At 38.9% G+C, this 21,161-nt stretch overlaps 1 long non-coding RNA gene across 3 annotated transcripts; it reads left to right on the top strand.

Annotated features, from left to right (window-relative positions):
• The first annotated feature begins 54 nt into the window (after positions 1-54).
• LOC139038054 (uncharacterized) lies at positions 55-20,004 on the top strand. 3 transcript variants are annotated; one of them, XR_011490975.1, is made up of 4 exons: positions 62-143; positions 1,990-2,105; positions 3,005-3,185; positions 19,124-20,004. It is a non-coding gene; the product is annotated as an uncharacterized lncRNA (long non-coding RNA). The 3 variants fall into 3 exon arrangements; XR_011490976.1 differs by having other exon boundaries at positions 91-143; positions 1,998-2,105; XR_011490974.1 differs by lacking the exon at positions 1,990-2,105 and having other exon boundaries at positions 55-143.
• The last annotated feature ends 1,157 nt before the right edge of the window (positions 20,005-21,161 follow it).

Raw genomic sequence — 21,161 nt, 5'->3', positions numbered from 1 at the left:
CGACTGCTCCGGGGCTGCCAAGGGCTGGCGCGCTGGCCGCGCTCCGCTCCGGCGAGCTGGCTGAGCGGGGCCGAGAGGTGATCAATACAAGTGGAAAGTGCTGCGGCGGCGGCGGCAGCGCTCGGTGCCAGGCGGCATCTGGGGTGGGTGCGCCCGATGGAGAGAGGGGAGAGGGGCTGGCGTGCCGAGGCCGTGGGGGAAGGGCGGCGGGGGCGGGGCTTGGGCGCCGCGGATCCGGGACCCGCTGGAGGTGAGGGCTGAGTTTTAACCACTCCTCACCTCCCGAGCTCCGCGTAGGACGGACCGAAAGCTTGGGAGCCCGGATCGCTTTGTGTTGGGGGTGGAGTGTGGGGGTAGACTGGACGGACCGAGCTTAAGAACTGCGGAGTGGACACCTTGCTTGCTTTCATGAGTTTTTATCTCCTTTAGGAGGAGGGGAGGAAAGGGGAGAAAGAGGAAGAAATCTGATTCATCTCTCACTTACCCCCACCCAGTGATTTTTTTTTTTCCCCCCACAAGAGAAGAAAAATGATTTAGTGCCCAACCCCAAAGCTGCAGTGGGGACACCTGGGTTCGGTTCCCCCCATCCCCCCTCCCCAGGCCTAATTTTCTAGTTGACCTTGGGAGGGTTAGTGTCCTTCGGTTTGGTTTTCCCAGATGTGAGAGGTGAAACCCTGCCCTCCGCACGGGAGGAGGCAAAAAGCGCGGGGGGGGCGGGGGGTTCGTGCGCGCGTACACACACACACACACACACACACACACACACGCACGCACGCACACCCTCACACCAAATATACAGATCCTTCTAAGGGGGAGATGTCGCAAAGAGGCAGAATGTTATCATTAGAGGACACAATATAGACATCAGCTTTTCTCTGCCTGTTTCTAATGCTGCCAGACAGTCTGTCAACTCCCACTCAGGAGCAAGGAAACTCCCTAAGTTTGGAATATTTTAAGGCCATTTTGAAAGTCACGCTGGCATATTGTTGCAGTGTGCTTCGGTGACATATTAAAATCAGTCTCTCCTTTTCTGCCTCTCTCCATCTCCTGATTGTCACAGCTCCAGACAGCCCCAGACAGCCGTGGTTCAGTTCACTATGTAACTGGATATAATTTAATGGAGTTAATTGGTCCCTGAAGCTGCCTGTAGAAGACTTTTACATTCTAGCTCAACAAGAGATAATACTAAAATGTACAAATAGGATAAGTAAGAAAGCACACCTTCAAGTTGAAGTTGTTGCACATCTAATAAAGGGTAATCAAAAATTAATTTATTAAATAGACCTTGATTACTCTGTTTTGTCATTTTCGAGTTTCCAAGAGTCTGTTTTCATAATAGCCCAAAGGTAAATCAAGCTGAAATGAAATGCCTGATTTTGTCAAACAGTTACATTTTTATCTGATTACATTTCAAAAAGTTTAGTAAGATACTTAAAACAATGCAATAGTGAAGTGAAACCTTTATAATCTTTATATGATTTAGACAAATTTCTAGGTTAAACATTTTGAAAAAAACAATATAAGTTCATATGAGAATATTTTGGGTATGCCAAGAGGCAAATCACACTCTCATAAAAAAAATAATAACAGTCAACCCATGTGAATGGGAAACTAGTATTTACTGAGCTTCTGCTGTATGGTGGATCCTGTTGAGTTTAATAAGTCTGAAGAGTAGAGTAGTTCATTGTCTAGCTAGGGGTTAAAAATAGTTCTTTATACTGTTTCAATGTGGGCCCTCTTAATGTATTTGATAAGAGAATGGACTAACCAGCTTTAAGAGCCTAGCAGGACTAGGAATGGTTTAGAGGAGTGACTGAAGGAAGAGAACAGATTAAGAACAATTTCAGGGGTTCTGGGCATCAATTGATAAAAGAAATGACCAAACTTAGACTGTTCTACTTTTTTCTGGATGATGAAAATTCAGTCTGTTTTACAGAGCCCAGCAGTACACCCACAATTATGTAGACACTTGATTTATGGCTGTGTTAGTATTGCAGAGCAGTGGAGAAAGAATGAGCTTTTCAATAAATGGTTTTGGGTCAACTGGCTGTCCATATGGAAAAATGAAATTGGAATCCTGTTTCACAAAAGGAGAAGAAAGAAGTGTAAGTTAATTAAAGACCTGGATGTAAAAAAACAAAACTGTAAAGCTGTTAGAAGAAATATAGAAAATATTTTTATCACCTTGAAGTAGGGAATATTTCTTTAATAAGGTAACCAAGAGTGCAAAATTGATCAGTTTGACTATATTGATTAAAATTCAAAAATTGATTAAATTTGATTCATCAAAGAATTCTATAAAGAAAGTGAAAATGCAAGCCACAAAATAATTATTTGCAATCCATATGAACTATAAAAGGCTAATAGGATATGTAAATAACTTTCTGAAATCAGTTTAAAATCAGTTTAAAAAAGAGGAACGTTAAAATGTGAGCAAAAAAATGAATGTGTCTATTTCATAGAGGAGGAAACACAAATGTCCCTACAACACTTGAAGAGATAGTCATGCGTGTATGCATGCTAAGTCACTTCAACCATGTCTGACTCTTTAAGACCCTATGGACTGTAGCCCACCAGGCTTCTCTGTCTATGGGATTCTGCAGGCAAGAATAGTGGAATGAGTTGCTTACGTCCTCCTCCAGGGTATCATCCCAACGCAGGGATAAAAACCATGTCTCCTGCAGCTCCTGCATTGTAAATGGATTCTTTACCCCTGAGCCACTGGGTAAGCCAAGTAATAAAGGAAGTGCAAATTTAAATAGTAAGACACCATTTCACAATCACCAGATTGGCAAAAATTAAGAACTTTGAAAATATTAAGAGTAGGTGAAGATGTATAAAAGGGGAATATCTCAAGAACACTGCTTACTGAAAGAAATGTAAACTGGTACATCTGCTGCTTTAGAAAACATTTTGACATTTCCCAATGTATTTGCATGTATCTGATGAAACAGTAATTTGACTTGTGAATGTCCATTTCAAAGAATTTTTTCTATCTGTGTAGCAAGAGAAATGTACAGGAATGTTCATCATATACTGAAAATAACTCCAATGTCTACCACCTGTAGAATGGATAAAAAAGGCTGTGGTACATACCTACAACGGAACACTTTGCAGCACTGAAAATGAATAAGCTACAGTTAAAAACAGCAACACAGATCATCATTCAATTGATGTTGCAGGAAGTAAGTCAATATAAAGCATGTTTCCATTTGTGTGAAGTTGAAAAACAGAAAAAATAACTGAATAGTATGTTGTATAAGAATAAGTACATGAGTAGTGTTTTTAAAACTATAAGAAAGACAAGGGGATTATAACATAAAATTCATAACAATGGTTTTCTCTGAGGGAGAAGAGTGTGCTGTTCAGGGAGGGACAGAAGGGGACTTGCAGAGATGGCAGTCGTTCATGTTTTGCACTGTGTTATGGACATATAAATATATTTCAATACTTTTCTTTAAGTGGTTCCTAGACACTTCTGTATATTTACTGTATTTCATACTAAAACATTTTGAAAACAAAATTCAACATTTAATTTTGTTTATGATCTTGTTCAAACATACAGAAAGACGAGACCAATGATCCCTTTGTTCCTAACACCCAGCTCCAACATTTATCAATATTTTGTCATTCTTGTTTCTCTCTCTCTCCCTCCCTCCAACTCTCTCTCTCTCACATACACACAGCCATTTTAATTTTTCTGCAGTGTTTTACAGCAAATCTCAAACATTGTATCATTTCACCTGCAACACTTTTGGTATCTACCTCTAACAAGTAAGAACTTTTAGAAACAAAATATCATGACCCCCTCTAACAAAGTTGATGACAGACACTTTGTTGAGATCACCTTCTACTCAGTTCCTGCTCATTTTTCTCCAGTTTCTAAAAATCGCTTTTTGTAGTTCATTTGCTTGTTGTTGTTCAGTCTCTAAGTTGTGTCCTTGGGAACCCCAAGAACAGTTTTAAAAAGTTCATTGGCTTAAATCTGAATGAAACAATGCCTGTACATTACATTTGGTTGATGTGTCTCTTAAGCTTCTTTTACTATATAAAAGTTCACCCCTACTCACTTTCTAAATTGATGTTTATTTGTTAAAGAAATCGAGTCATTTGTCCTATAGAATTCCCTCCATGGCTTATTGCAACCTCATGGTGTCATATAAGGTTGAAAGTTAGTTACAGAGGTTTAATTACATGCAGGTTCACTTTTTTGGGGGGCAAAGAGCAATTCATAGGTGGTGTTAAACACACATAGTGGTGTGATGTCTGTCACATCCACAGAGACACGTGATGTCTGGCTGTCTCACTTTTAGTGATATTAAGATCAATCAGAAGTTCAGGTAGTATCAGTTTTATTTTTCCATTAAAAAGTTCCTGGTTTTAGTAGTCATTCATGAGTGTTACCTCAATCCGTTATTTCAGTAGGAGTTATAGAACTGTGGGTTTTATAGTTTTTCCATTCCTTCTGTACTTATTAGTTGGAAATTGTCTATGGAGAAGAATTTTTCTCTCTTCAATTCTTGGTTAACTGGAATACAGTTAGCACAGGCAGAGCAGGATAAATTTCCCCTTATTCACCAAGTTTCAGAATAATAAGTGGATGCTGTAAGAAACTCCAAAGCTTATCAGTTTTAAGTAACAACATTCTGAACTTACGGATTTTTATATGTTTGATTTGTTTCAATCCACCACAATCATTCTTGTTATGCTCAAGCTGTCCCATTTTTCAGCCAATGGGGAACCCTGGCTTTTTTTTTTTTTTAAATCAGATCTCAATAGTCTTTGACATGGGTTCAGAGAATGAGATGGGAGATGGTTGCATGGCATCATCGACTCAGTGCACATGAGTTTGAGAAAACTCTGGGAGACAGTGAACCATAGGAAAGCTGGGCATGCTACAGTCCTTGGAGTCACAAAGAATCAGACACAACTGAATGAGTGAACAACAACAAATAGTCTTTGATAGATTTTTTTGCTTTCCAGCATAAGATTGTCCTAGGTTCTTGTACATCTCATGCCTCAACCTGAATCAGCTATTTCTCTTAAAAAAAAAAAAAAAGAGCCCACATCAGCTTGCTCTTAATAATTTAATATGAAAAATTTTTTGAATGTGTCTTATCTTTATTACATTTGGGGGCAGGAGCTCATGAGCTATTCTTTATGAAATTTGTGCCAAGATGATCCTTAGGAGAGCATGAGCTATTGAATGAGTTTCTTCAAGAGAAGTTATATATTTATACCTTCACCAACATTTAAGAAGCATCCTCGTTGAGCAGGACACGGGGTATGTTGTTCACCTGCATGGAGTATACAGCCCAGTGAGACAGACAAGAGATAAAACAATAATAAATTGTGATAAACTCTTTGAAGAAACCAGCAAGCTAATGGGAGCAGAGTAACTTTGTGGGAGTTGGGTTAGGAATTTTAAGTAGTCAGGGAGAACCACTTAGAGGAGACATGATGAATGAGAGTGGGTCAGCCATAAGAAACTTGTACAAGGTGAAAGGTGGGGGTGATGTCCTTGTAGAAACAACCCCAAGTTAAAGATTTTGAGGCATGCATTGTCCCATCCAAGCTCTCCAATCTGGTTTCACTTATAACCAAAGGTAAACTTTTTCTTTTTTAATTGCAGTGAGTCAGAAGTGAACCAAATGAGCACTGATGAATGCCTTTGTTCTAATGTCAGAGAGTACTGAAATAATTGTTGGATAAAATTGGAAATTTTGTTACAAAAAGTCCCTGTGCTACAGCATCAGTAAATTGGAGATGGGTTTTAGGTTCATTAGAAGGACTTCATGTAGAACTTGGAGAATTTGCTTCCACACTAGGTGACTAGGTGGTGTCTGTAACACATTTACTGAACACTTAAGACAGAAAGGTCATGTAGCTTTTGCAAGGTGAAAGTGGAACTGACATGCATGTTAGAGTCCTTAGAGGGTTAAACAAACGGGAGAGTAGATAAAAGGGAACCAGTGGTCATAATGTACAATGGAGTTTTGTCTTGAATAGGGAATTGTTTTACAGTCTTCAGGGAAGGTATGTATAAATCATTGTCTAGCCTGATGTTTCTCAGATATTTATTCAAAGACCTTATTTTGTGGAGTCCTGTCTTAAGAAACTGAAGTTTTGCTACTTTTTAAAGTGGGAATATACTTTAACATTTCTTCCATCAAAGTGAAACACAAATTTAAAAATTCATAGAATGTATCCCTTATACTCCATTGGAGTTTGAGAAGCATTGCTTAATTCACAGTTGTTTTTTTTTTTAATCACAGCTCAAAATCCCCTCCCTGACTAGACCTTCCCATTTTCCCAGATTCGTTTCCCTCTACTACATTGCCTTGTGACTTGCAGTTCTTTCCTCACCTCCGTGCCTGCGCCTTCTAAACTCACCGAATTGTTGGACATATCCAACCAACTTTGGCTTATGCACCTGCCTGGAGGGTCTTTTACCTTTCTTCCTGTGGTCTACTCTTACCCTTTGTTTAAGACAGCCCATCATGACTCCCTTCAACCACCAGGTTGGGCTGAATGCCTCTCCCATGGTACCCAGTCTGAACCTCTCTCTGAACAGCAATTATCCAATTAACATGCACATTCATTGGAGGCAATCTCCAGAACTTGTGATAAGAAATGTTCTTTAAAAAAAAAAAAAAAAAAAGAAATGTTCTTTAAATACTCAAAGATCCCTTCCAATTTAGAAATTCAGTGATTTTTGTGATTTGCAAGAGTGGCTGTGTACACATAGTCCCTTCCTGATGTGTTACAACCCACACATCCCTTCCTTGCCCCAGTGTATTTTAGACCAATAAAAGGAACACAAATATTTCCAACAGCAGGAGCAAAACTTCAGAAAGACCTTCCTTCAAGAAGTGAAAGAGACAAAAAGTATACATGAATTAAAAATCATATTTGATAAATTTATTAAGGGCTACAATTGGGCACAACTGTGGGACTCAGTTATAGTAAATATTGAATAATATCAATGATGGCAAACTACTAATTTTAAATTTAGCAATAATACATGGAGTTGGATGCTGCTATCCAAGAATGTGGTAGAACTAAGGACTTAGTGGATCATCAGGGACATACATTCCCCCAATCAGCCCTTGCTGAGTGGTCTATAAATAAGTGATCGCCTCTTTATTACCATAACCCAGATAATCATCTCCACAAAAAGGTGAAAGAAATAATTTATAGTGAATTAATTCATTAAGTTAGTGAGCACCGTTAGTATGCAATGGTTGGCCTCTAGAAGCAAGTCAAGACTTAGACCCTGTCGTCGAAGATCAAGATTTCATAATTTGCATTCTCTAGCTGATCCCATAAATGTATTTGTAAACAGGCTGCTGATAAGTATTAATATAACCTTTGGTGATATTAAAGTCCCAAATAAGTAGACATTTTCAAAAGTTCAGGGAGCAAGCCAGCTGAATGGGAAGGGGAAATTTTAAAATTCACGTTATGGTCTGTTTTCTTTCTGAATAAGTTAGCAGTCCTCAAGCTGCTATTGGTTAGAAATGTGGGTTTTTGTGGAGGCCAATATTTCCTAAAGATAGATTTTTATATTTATGCCTTGCTTTCCAGATTTTTAAAAAGTTTTAGATAAAAGTCACTTAGTGACATGATTTTTAAAAACTGTTTTACAAGGACCAACAAAATCATGTTATTAAGCATGTGTCAACTGAGAGTTATTTTTTCAACTGTAATTTCATTTTTTAAAATAGCCTGACCCTTGCAGCAATATGTTTAGATGCCTGTGTGAGGTAGGCTGTGGTTTCATGATTTCATCGTCAGAAGAGGTCAAGAAAGGGTGGCTGTGCTCCTAATATTTTAAGGCTCTCTGTTAACTAGAGGATATTTCCAAGTGTTTTAATAGAACTTCTGAGGAGGTATCAGAAAAGAGTGAGAAGAGAATTTTTGCCTTTCCCTAATTCTTTCCTCCTTTTTCCCTCCATCCCTCCCTCCTCTTTTTCTTTCTCCACTATTTAGTAGTTTCAAATCTTCTGTCTTTGAGATTTTTTCAAAACATTTTAAAATGAGATGGTATGATGTTCTAAAAGCTGAGATGTAACCAGTGTATGTATATATATATATACATTATACATGTATATGCAAATATGTATACACACATGTACATTTTTCAATGCAATTCTGAAACTATATAGCATGTGTTTCAATACTACATGGAAGTATTTGATAAAAATAGAAGCCTAAGACTATAAATTCTATCAATATTTATCTACCAGAGCATGGGCTGTCTGAGTATAGGTGATCAGTGAGTCAAGGTGGAAGGCTCTGTTACTTCTGTTTACCTGATGGCACTGTGGAATTAGAAAGCTGGGCAAGAAAGAACACATAGGGGAAGAAAGAACACATAGGGGAAGCATCATCTTTAGCTTCTGTGTGTGTTAGTAGCTTAGTCGTGTCCAACTCTTTGTGACCCCATGGACTGTAGCTGGCCATGGAATTCTGTCCATGGAATTCTCCAGGCAGAAATGCTGGAGTGGGTAACCATTTCTTTCTCCAGGGGATCTCCCTCAGCCAGGGATCAAACCTGGGTCTCCCACATTGCAGGCAGATTCTTCACCATCTGAGCCACTAAGGAAACCCTTAACTTCTTTGACACTTGTAAATTTTCCAAATCTAAATTATAGTTGAATTCTCAGCAATACTGTGTTTTCTTTCTAAAGACATGTAGTGTTATCTCGATTTTATCACCATCATTGCTGTCACAATTATTTTGGAATTATTTTAACATTATACTTACTTTTAGATTTACTTTTGGCTGCACCATGTGGCTTGTGAGATCTTAGTTCCCCAACCAGAGATTGAACTTGGGCCCTTGGCAGTAAAAGTGCAGAGTCCTAACCACTGGACCGGCATGGACTTCCCCATAATTACTTTTTAATTTACAAACCCCCCACACATTAGTTACCTCATTTGATCCTCACTGAAATCCTTCCAGGCAGACAATGTTATTAAAGAGTCAGACTGCCCAGGTTTAAAGCTGACTGTTCCCCTCCCTGGCGTGAAATGTGTGAAAGGAGATTGTTGAGAGGATTAAGTGAGTTAATATAAAGCATTTAGACTAGTGCCTGGTAAAAAGTAAGCACTATTAAAGTATTCATTACTATTAGTTCTTTTATATATTAAAAAAAATCTCAGAGATATTAAATAATTGTCCTAAGGTAGTTATTTATGGTAAGTTAAAAATCTAGGGCAAAATCCCAGATTTTTTAAGTATTGTTAAAAGCACTGCTTCTAAGTATTGTTCAGTTCTAGCTTGTTACTTAGATTACTTTTCCTTTAAGATTTCTTTCCTCCTTCTCCTCTTTCTCTTTTTCATCCCATTCTTTCTCTCATCTTTTTCTTCCCCTTCATCTTCTCCTTTCTCTCTGTTTTCTCATCCTTCTCCTAGTCCTACCATTAACCTAATCACCTCTTCCACCCCTGGTGCCACCAACGTTATCACCAGAAACACTAGCGTGATGAACTAGACTGACAATGAATTTGAAAGGAACTCATGCTGATAAATTTCTTTTTAATGGGCTGATGGAGAACGAAAGTAGGAAAGAGGGAAGAAAAGAAGGAAGAAAAATGTCATTTTAGTTGATAATCATACTATGCTATATATTTAACTTGTAGTTATGGTCTCTAACTTATTTATGAAAAACAATGTCTGAGGTGAAAAACATTCTTGAAAAGATTAACAGCAGTTTAGACACTGAAGAAAAAAAGATTAGTGAACTTGAACCATTAATAATAGAAGTTATCCAAGATGAAAAATGTTAATAAATGCAGAACACTAAACTGTGCTAATGCTAAGAATGTAAATGGATAATTTATATAAAATTATTATCTAGAAAAATATGGAAATGCTTGTGTAAAAATTATACAAGTATGTGAGTTAGGGCATTGCAATAGTGGGTAGTTTTGCTGCTGCTGTTTCTTTAATTTTCAGTGTTTATTCATTCCATTATTTATCACATGCCTATAGGGTGGCCTGACACTGTGTTTATCACCAGGGAACTAAAGGAAAATTAAAATATAGTTCCTGTCCTTGAGAGATTCTCAGTCTAGTAGTAAAAACAGACATGTAAGCATAATTGCTATCAAGTGTGGTGAGCTGGTTAAGGAAGAAGCACTTTATTTGGACTGAGGATGTCCAATGAAGCTTCTTTAAAAAGAGACATTTTTAGCTATAGTTTATGGAGGAGGGGGGAGAAGGAATTCGCTAAGTAAGTAAGGATACAACTGGAATGGAGTAGGAGTAGAGTTAAAGGAGAATTGGAAAATTCTACACAAAAGATAAGTTTATGCAAAAGTGTTGGAGAACTACAAATCTTTCATTATGACTTAAGTTCTAAGTGCATGCAGAGGTGAGTAGAGATTTGAAGCTGAAAAGGCTAAGTAGGGGCTAAATCATGACAATCTTATTAGAATACTACTGTGCAATGAGTGGAAATTTCCAATATTTCCTGCATAGACAACATGAATTTGTAAATCACTTGGGCTTTATTCTGTAGGTATAAGGGAGTTATTAGGGGTTTTATACAGTCTGTGTTGCAGTCTGAGTTACAAGGTCAGATTTAAGATTAGAAAGATTACACTGTCATCAATATGGTAGATAGATTCAATGGCAATGGGGAGATTAGAATCAGAAACTTCAGTTATTTCAGGGAAGAGATGACACTGGCTTAATCTAGAGTAAGGATATATATAAGCAATGGGAGCTGTCCATTCTGGGTGTAGGTAGTAAGAGAGTGTGATGATAATGATGAAACACTCCTCCCTGAAAAAAATCTTTCGTTGGTCTAAGTTCTAAATAATTGCCATGGTTATTGCTGACTTTTCAGTTCAGTTCAGTTCAGTTGCTCAGTTGTATCTGACTCTTTGCGAACCCATGGACTGCAGAATGCCAGACCTCCCTGTTCATCACCAACTCCCGGAGTTTACTCAAACTCATGTCCAATGAGTTGGTGATGCCATCCAACCATCTCATCCTCTGCGTCCCCTTCTCCTCCTTCCCTCAATCTTTCCCAGCATGAGGGTCTTTTCAAATGAGTCAACTCTTTGCAGGAGGTGGCCAAAGTTTTGGAGTTTCAGCTTCAATATCAGTGCTTCCAATGAATATTCCAGACTGATTTCCTTTAGGATTGACTGGTTTGATCTCCTTGCAGTCCAAGGGACTCTCACAAGTCCTCCCCAACACCACAGTTCAAAATCATCAATTCTTTGGTGTTCAGCTTTCTTTATAGTCCAACTCTCACATCCATACACGCCTTCTGGAAAAACCATAGCCTTGACTAGATGGACCTTTGTTGGCAAAGTAACGTCTCTGCTTTTTAATATGCTGTCTAGGTTGGTCATAACTTTTCTTCCAAGGAGTAAGCGTCTTTTAATTTCATGGCTGCAGTCACCATCTGCAGTGATTTTTGAGCCCCCCAAAATAAAGTCTCTCACTGTTTCCATTGTTTCCCCGTCTATTTTCCATGAAGTGATGGGACCAGGTGCTATGACTTTAGTTTTTTGAATGCTGAGCTTTAAGCCAACTTTTTCACTCTCCTGTTTCACTTTCACCAAGAGGCTCTTTAGCTCTTTGCTTTCTGCCATAAGGGTGTTGTCATTAGAGTATGTGAGCTTATCAATATTTCACCTGCCAATCTTGATTCCAGCTTGTGCTTCATGCAGCCCAGCGTTTCTCATGATGTACTCTGCATGTAAGTTAAATAAGCAGGGTGATAGTATACAGCCTTGATGTACTTCCTTCCCGATTTGGAACCAGTCTGTTGTTTCATGTCCAGTCCTAACTGTTGCTTCCTGACCTGCATACAGATTTCTCAAGAGGCAGATCAGGTAGTCTGGTATACCCATCTCTTTCAGAATTTTCCACAGTTTGTCATGATCCACATAGCCCAAAGCTTTGGCATAGTCAATAAAACAGAAATAGATTTTTTTTTTTTTTGGAACTCTCTTGCTTTTTTGATGATCCAGCAGATGTTGGCAATTTAATCTCTGGTTCCTCTGCCTTTTCTAAATCCAGCTTGAACATCTGGAAGTGCATGATTCACATACTGTTGAAGCCTGGCTTGGAGAATTTTGAGCATTACTTTGCTAGCATGTGAGATGAGTGCAATTGTGCAGAAGTTTGAGCATTCTTTGGCATTGCCTTTCTTTGGGATTGGAATGAAAACTGACCTCCTCCCATCCTGTGGCCACTGTTGAGTTTTCCAAATTTGGTGGCATATTGAGTGCAGCTCTTTCACAGCATCACGTATCAGGATTTGAAATAGCTCAACTGGAATTCCACTACCTCCACTAGCTTTGTTTGTAGTGATGCTTTCTAAGGCCCACTTGACTTCACATTCCAGGATGTCTGGCTCTAGATGAGTGATCACACCATCGTGATTATCTGGGTCATGAAGATCTTTTTTGTACAGTTCTTCTGTGTATTCTTGCCACCTCTTCTTAACATCTTCTGCTTCTTTTAGGTCCATACCATTTCTGTCCTTTATTGTGCCCATCTTTGCATGAAATGCAGGTTTTCTTAAAGAGATCTCTAGTCTTTCCCATTCTGTTGTTTTCCTCTATTTCTTTTTTTCCCCCATTTATTTTTATTAGTTGGAGGCTAATTACAATATTGTAGTGGTTTTTGCCATACATGGGGGGACGGGATTGGGATGGGGAATACATGTAAATCCATGGCTGATTCATGTCAATGTATGGCAAAAATACTCTATTTCTTTGCACTGATCACTGAGGAAGGCTTTCTTATCTCTCCTTGCTGTTCTTTGGAACTCTGCATTCAAATGGGAATATTTTTCCTTTTTTCCTTTTCTTTTCGCTTCTCTTCTTTTCACAGCTGTTTGTAAGACCTCCTCAGAAAACCATTTTGATTTTTTGCATTTCTTTGCCATGGGGATGGTCTTGATCCCTATATCCTGTACAATGTCACAAACCTCCATCCATAGTTCATCAGGCACTCTGTCTATTAGATCTAATCCCTTGAAACTATTTGTCACTTCCCCTGTATAATCATAAGGGACTTGATTTAGGTCATACCTAAATGGTCTAGTGGTTTTCCCTACTTTCTTCAATTTACATCTGAATTTGGCAATAAATAATTCATGACCTGAACCACAGTCAGCTCCTGGTCTTGTTTTTGCTGACTGTATAGAGCTTCTCCACCTTTGGCTGCAAAGGATATAATCAATCTGATTTTGGTGTTGACCATCTGGTGATGTCCATGTGTAGTCTTCTCTTGTGTTGTTGGAAAAGGGTGTTTGCTATAATAAGTGTGTTCTCTTGGCAAAACTCTATTAGCCTTTGCCTTGCTTCATTCTGTACTCCAAGGTCAAATTTGTTACTCCAGGTGTTTTTTGACTTTCTACTTTTGCATTCCAGTCCCCTATAATGAAAAGGACATCTTTTTGGGGTGTTAGTTCTGAAAGGTCTTGTAGGTCTTCACAGAACCATTCAACTTCAGCTTCTTCAGCATTGCTGGTTGGGGCATAGACTTGGATTAACATGGTATTGAATGGTTTGCCTTGGAAACAAGCAGAGATCATTCTGTCGTTTTTGAGATTGCATCCAAGTACTGCATTTCAGACTCTTTTGTTGACTGTGATGGCTACTCCATTTCTTCTAAGAGATTCTTGCCCACAGTAGTAGATATAATGGTATTCTGAGTTAAATTCACCTATTCCAGTCCATTTTAGCTTGCTGATTCCTAAAATGCTGATGTTCACTCTTGCCATCTCCTGTTTGACCACTTCCAATTTGCTTTGATTTATGGAGCTAACATTCCACGTTCCTATGCAATATTGCTCTTTACAGCATCGGACTTTGCTGAGTTTTAATCATTGTATGTGTTATATATTGCTGCTTAACAAAGTACCTCAACTTGAGCAGTTTAAACAACATACAGTCATTATTTCACATGGTTTCTGATGATCAAGAATTTGGGAGGGGCTTATCAGTATCTTCCCACTTCCTAGAGGCTCAGACAGTAAAGCATCTGCCTGCAATGTGGGAGACTTGGGTTCATTCGCTGGGTCGGGAAGATCCCCTGGAGAAGGAAATGGCAACCCACTCCAGTACTCTTGCCTGGGAAATTCCATGGATGAAGGAACCTGGTGGGCTACAGTCCATGGGGTCACAAAGAGTCAGACACGACTGAGTGACTTCACTTTCTTTCTTTCTATCAGTATCATTGAACTTGTGCTCCACTGTAATCTCAAACCCTTTTATTAATGGTTTGTCTAGATTATTTCTCCTGTTACATCAGCAGAGTATTTCAGTTTCAGGGCACGTGTTAATTAATCTTACTTTGTACTATTCTCAGAATTTTTTGTTTATGCATATCTCTAATTTTCAAAGAACACTTTCAGTTTTCTTCCTGTATTTGTGTGTGTGTGTGTTAATCTTGTCATATTCGTAACCACACCAGAACTGAGAATTTTCTCAGTTCCATTTTGTTACTGATAAGGAATGTTGACAACATTGGGAACCTAAAATTCACCCCAGTGTGGTAGTTTTCTATTAGACTGACACTAAGTTGATCCCCTGCACTTTGGTGGGTTGGGGTTGAGGGTGGGGGGGCATTCAGTTCAGTTCAGTTCAGTTCAGTCACTCAGTCGTGTCCGACTCTTTGTGACCCCGTGAATCGCAGCACGCCAGGGCTCCCTGTCCATCACCAACTCCCAGAGTTTACTCAAACTCACGTCCATCGAGTCGGTAATGCCATCCAGCCATCTCATCCTCTGTCGTCCCCTTCTCCTCCTGCCCCCAATCCCTCCCAGCATCACGGTCTTTTCCAATAAGTCAACTCTTCGCATGAGGTGGCCAAAGTATTGGAGTTTCAGCTTCAGCATCAGTCCTTCCAATGAACACCCAGGACTGATCTCCTTTAGGATGGACTGGTTGGATCTCTTTGCAGTCCAAGGGACTCTCAAGAGTCTTCTCCAACACCATAGTTCAAAAGCATCAATTTTTTGGTGCTCAGCTTTCTTCACAGTCCAACTCTCACATCCATACGTGACCACTGGAAAAACCAAAGCCTTGACTAGACAGACCTTTGTTGATAAAGTAATGTCTCTGCTTTTTAATATGCTATCTAGGTTGGTCATAACTTTCCTTCCAAGGAGTAAGTGTCTTTTAATTTCATGGCTGCAGTCACCATCTGCAGTGATTTTGGAGCCCCTAAAAATGGGGGGCATTACTCCCTATCAAATTACATTTCTAGGATGTCTTGAACCTTTTTATGTTTGCAACTTTCCCACTTTAATGGATAGTAGAGCAAAGGCAAGACTTGTCTGGTAGACTAAATCCCAGTTCAGGGAAACCTTAGTGATTTGCATTTCCTGCAGGTACACTGCAGAATGCCGTGATTGTAAGCCATCCAGGCTTTGTCAAACCTTTGTGTGTTTGGTATATATTGTGATTGACACAGCAACAATAATGAAATGCGAGTAATCCTGTGCTGTCAAGATACTTTAGATGGATTTCCCTGTATTTGGGAGATGTCTGGCCTAGTGAAAGGAGGAAATCTAATCTAGCATTCAGAAGGACTATACCTGCACTCATGTCTAGAAGGAAGTAGGTTAGACTTCTGGGTAATGCAATTACATGGGAGTAGTGTTTACTGCTGTGGAATCATTAGAATATTCCAACTCTTTGAAAGGTATGTCTCTTATGTACTTGAAGGGTAGTTAACACTCTTTAATGAATGTCATGCAAGGAGTCAAGATTATATGTGTGTTCAGTCGCTCAGTCGTGTCCGACTCTGTGACCCCATGAACTGTAGCCAGTCAGGCTCCTCTGCTAAGGAATTTTCCAGATGATAATACTGGAGTGGGTTGCCATTTCCTACTCCAGGCATCTTCCTGACCCAGGGATCAGACCTGAGTCTGTTGTGTCTCCTGAATTGGCAGCCAAATTCTTTGCCACTGCGCCACCAGGGAAGCCCAGAGTCAAGATTACTTGGTGGGTTATTGGCATGAATGGGGAATGGGCAAAGTGTAGTTTGATCAGGGCACCCCAACTTAACAGGATCCAGCCTGAAAAATTTTCTGACTTCCTGAAGGTCCAGCTTGCATTTAGCTTCCATGGGTCTTTCACACTTCATAGCTCTTGTACACTCTCAACCACTTACTAAATGTTTCCTGACCTAATCCTCGCTCAATCACCTGTTTTGTAGGTTACTATCTTTGCATTTTAGATGCGAAGACAAAGACTGTGTGAGGTTGCCTCTTGCCCAAGGCTTCAAAATGGAGGAATCAGGATTTGAACTGAGTTTCTACTCAATGCATTGTGTCAATATTTCACTTTAAGCAAACAGCCAGTGGGACATATAAATGGTTCAGTTAATTTTATAATTAATCTTGAAATTAATGAGCATGTTTATGTAAGTTTTCTGTAACATTGTGTTATCAGCTATTATATTTTTTAAAAGTTTAAAATTTTTTTTGCCCAAGCCATGGGGCATGTGTAGGTTCTTGGTTCCCTGACTAGTGATCAAACCCAATGCCTCCTGTATTGGGAGCATGAAGTCTTAACCACCAGATCACAGGAAATTTCCTCAAGCCTTAACTTATAAAAGCATATTCTGGTCTTAATTCAGATATACTTATACTTTTTATATAGTATAGAATGTTTGGCAAATGCACAATTTCTAGTTCTACTTTTCTCATATAACTTTTCATTTACATTTCCTCAAGTTGTATAGTTTTTACAGTTATAATTTTAGTAGCTACACAATGATACAGTTAATAAATACTAAAGAATTTTTAAAAAAATTCTTAATGTAGTAGTGAAAATTAAGACAATATCACACAAATACACCTCATTTTGGGCTTCTCTGGTGTCTCAGATGGTGAGGAATCCGCCTGCAATGCAGGAGACCTGGGTTTGATCCCTGGGTCGGGAAGATTCTCCTGGAGAAGGGAATGGCTACCCACTCCCAGTATTCTTGCCTGGAGAATCCATGGACAGAGGAGCCTGGTGGGCTACAGTCCATGGGGTCGTAAAGAGTTGGACACGACTGAGTGACTGACATTCACTCATACACCTCCTTTTGGGAAAACCAGAATTCTGGACAAACAAAAAAGGCAAAACAGAGGGTGAGTATTTTCGTAAGGAAAGGACTCAATATAGAATTCCTTTAAATAGTAACTCTTCCCTGGATCCCCAGGAGATTTGGTTTCCTAAAATTAAGAGTTACACACTTTTGTGAAGGACTACCTAAGACTGGATAATTTCTGAGATCGTTTCTAGCACATGATGACTAATGCATTGATTGGGTAAAACGAGGCCACCCATTTATTCTAGGGTTTTTCAGTTGCAGAAAGCTACAGGAATGAAGGATGTGTTTACTTCTCAGGCTCTGGTGGGTCAATAAAAACTCGGAAGGGTTTTTCTCTCATTTACTCCCACAGTGCCGAATCCAAGGGCTTTTAGGCTCCTAGTGTCCGCAGTATGTCAGGAACGGTGTGCGGTCATCTATTCTTGTCCATTCTCCTGCCTCTAGTCAGACCACACCCAAACCCGCCCTGACAGAGAAGAGTCTGCCCTATTTTTAACAAGACCCAGACACTGAGAGCATTTCTTCTTCCTCAGTAACCCCATTTCAAATCCAGTCCACATTTCCAGTGTACTTTTAGCAATTAACAGAGGGCCTCCATACCCTTCTTACACATTTCCATCTAATACAAGAGATATTTTCCAAAAATTTAAAATTAAGGAAATAATAAATACGGATCAAGTAGAAAACAAGGTGTATTTTAGATTGTCTGTGACTTTAAATATACTAGTATAATGTCATATTATGTTGTAGGATTGGGATGTGTGTGTGTGTGTGTGTGTGTGTGTGTGTGCATGTGTGCTCAGTGGTGTCTGAGTCTTTGCAACCCCGTGGACTGTAGCCTACCAGGCTCCTCTGTCCATGGAATTTTCCAAGCAAGAATACTGGAATGGGTTGCCGTTTCCTTGTCCAGGCATCTTCCCAACCTAGGGATTGAGCCCACATCTCCTCTGCCTCCTGCATTGTCAGACAGATTCTTTACCACTGTGCCACCTGATTAGCATATGCAATAGCAGGTATGTTTTCCTGAAATCCCGACTTCTGTAGGTGTAAATACGTATCTTAAAAATCTTAAGACATTTGACTGGGAATATATATCTATATCTATGAGAGAAGATGCTATACCTTTCGCCTAAAACCTTCCCCACCCCCACCAAAGATTTCATTTTTTGCTTAGTGAGATTCAATTATATTTAAGTAAGATTTATTTGAAAAATGTTATATTTAATATACATAGTAGTGAAAACCACTCTACCCTCCTTCACATGCAAACTATCTTTGTTCAATGAGGTCAGATCGCTTTGGGGGAATAATCACTATTAACCACTCTGCTGGTGTTTTGTTAATTGTCTCCCATCGGATTTTATTTAATTCTTACACATATTAGGAAGCTGAAAATTTTGAGGAGATGTAAAAGGACAAAGATTAGTCAAGGATAGAAGTGACCACTTTAACTCAAACCTGATCAACATCCATTTTTTGAAATGTTTTCCATCCAGCATCCTCCCAAAATCAAATGCTTTTTTGATATTGCAGGGGAATCTTTCTTTATAGGGGAGGACATACTTTCTTAAGGCTTCCTGCATTATTGCTGTAGTTTCAGCTAAGTTATTTTATAAATTTATTCTGTCAAAGTTGATCTGTTGTCTTCCTTTGATATCAACATTCTGACAGGCCTGGTTTCCTCATTTTATTTTTCTTAGATAATTTCTATTTTGAAGAATGTAAACAAGACCAAATACTTTTCCTCAGTCCTGTCTGCTTTTGTCTGTATTCTTTTTTCCTTTGGACTGGGGCTAATATGTGGCCACATGTGCTAGATAAGAATTCTTTATCAGATTCAGCCATTCCTCACTTGATTAATTTTGCTATGGGTAAAACAGAATGTGATTTCTAAGTTCCTCTGGCAGTCGCAGTCTAAAGCTTCTCCTGCCCTTAAATAATCTTAATTTGTGTATGGCAAAGTGGAGTATGTCTTGGTTGAAATTATTGTTTTTGTTTTTTAAACCATTCATGCTACAGCGTTTCCTGTCTTTTTAGGGTTGTATCTTCATATTTGGGCTCCTCCGGTGGCTCAGCGGTCAAGAACCTGCCTGCAATTCAGGAGTCACAGGAGCCATGGGTTTGATCCCTGGGTCAGGAAGATCTCCTGGAGGAGGGCATGGCTATCCATTCCAGTATTCTTGCCTGGAGAATCCCATGGACAGAGGAGCCTGGAGAGCTACCATCCATAGTGTCACAAAGAATTGGAAACAACTGAAGTGATTTAGCACACATACACTTCATATTTATGAAAAATGGTTAATATCACTTTGGCAGACTGTCTTTTCCCATGAATAATATCAATAAAACCCTCATGACAGAGGCACAATTTTATTTTTCATGTTATAGCAATTTTGGTCCAAATTGCATTAATGAGAAAAAGAAGGAAATAGTCTGAATCAGATAGCATTTTTTTAAAAGTGGAAAATAAGATATCTTTCTTATCAGGTGCTGCTATGAAATTTTGTATTTTATCAGCAGTCAGGTCTATGACCAATAAATATTACTGAATGGTTAATATGTCTACCGACTCAGAAAATTTACCCAAAATATTTTTGCGGATCATTTCAAACTACAGTGCAGTCTCTTTACATTGTACATGCAGATGGCTTGGTGGGTGGGAGTTAGGAAATAGATTTGGACCCTTGTTCTTTTATTTATTTGCTACGTGACCCTTGGCAAAATACTTAACCTCTGTGTGCCTCAGTTTCCTCAATACAAAATGAGGGAAGATAAAATCATGCTGTACACCTTAAACTTACACAGTGGTATGTGTCAATTATATCTCAATAAAACTAGAAAAATGAGGCTAATACCTTCCTACTTAAAAGTTGTGATATTAATGAATTTAAATAAATATATATTTCATTCATATCATATGAACATTGTAATATCACTTATTTCGTAAGTCTGTATCATTGAGTATTATTTACCTGGTAAATAATATATATGTTAGCTATTATTACTAATTTTAAAATGTGATATTTCATTGCTGCAATTATTATACTGATCTTGGACATAGACAAAAATTACAGTGTTTGGAAGTGATTGCCCAGAGAATAGGAGTTCTTCAGAGAAATTCCAAACAGCACAGAAACTCTGGAAGATGTGCAAATACAAAGAAAATAATTTATCCTTTCCTGGGCACAGTTACCACTATTTTGTAGTCAAATGAATCTTAACTTAACTCTCATGAAGAGTCACAGAACAAGCTCTGACTTTTTTGAGATGTCCAGAGTTGGCGTGACCTCACCAATCAGCAGAAGTCAGGATGGATGGGGATTCGTATTCCAAACTCACTTTAATTTAAGGGGACCTGAAAATTGCCTTAAAAATCACACTTATCATCTTCTCTTCTTGCTCCATGCTGTTGCTGCTGCTGCTAAGTTGCTTCATTCGTGTCCGATTCTGTGCGACACCACGGACGGCAGCCCACCAGGCTCCTCTGTCCCTGGGATTCTCCAGGCAAGAATACTGGAGTGGGATGCCATTTCCTTCTCCACTTGCTCCATGGTGCATCTTCAAGTTCTGTTGTGACCACCACAATTGAATTGTTGTAAGGCTGAAAACCAAAGAAACTTACAGACATTTTAACTGTTAAACCCATCCTGGCTAGTGTTTTATTATAAAGAAATATGTCAATAATTATTTACAAGATATATATACACATGTATATATAAATTATATTATGTAATAATATATTATTATGCATATATACATAATGTTGTCTTTAAACAGAAACACACATAAAACAAGAATATGAATTGATTTTGTTTGCTCATAGGAACCTGAGCCATTCTGGGACATTTGGGATTGTGTGGAGCTGTTTTGATGGTCTTGAATTTGGTGAAGAGTGGGCTGTGAGGGGGGTTATATGACATATACCCCCAAGACTACTAGCCTTGGTTAAAGAACAAGGATGCTGTTATACTTCCTATCATACACAGGACAGTTCCCTACAACAAAGAATTATCAGGTCAAAAATGTCAGTGCTAAAGTTGAGAAACCGTGCCTTATACTGAGTCTTCAAACTTTC

The sequence above is a fragment of the Odocoileus virginianus genome, chromosome 13, assembly GCF_023699985.2.
Source record: "Odocoileus virginianus isolate 20LAN1187 ecotype Illinois chromosome 13, Ovbor_1.2, whole genome shotgun sequence".
Lineage (NCBI taxonomy): Eukaryota > Metazoa > Chordata > Mammalia > Artiodactyla > Cervidae > Odocoileus > Odocoileus virginianus.
The sequence above is the reverse complement of the archived record's forward strand: the minus strand, read 5'-3'. Positions and strand labels throughout refer to the sequence as shown.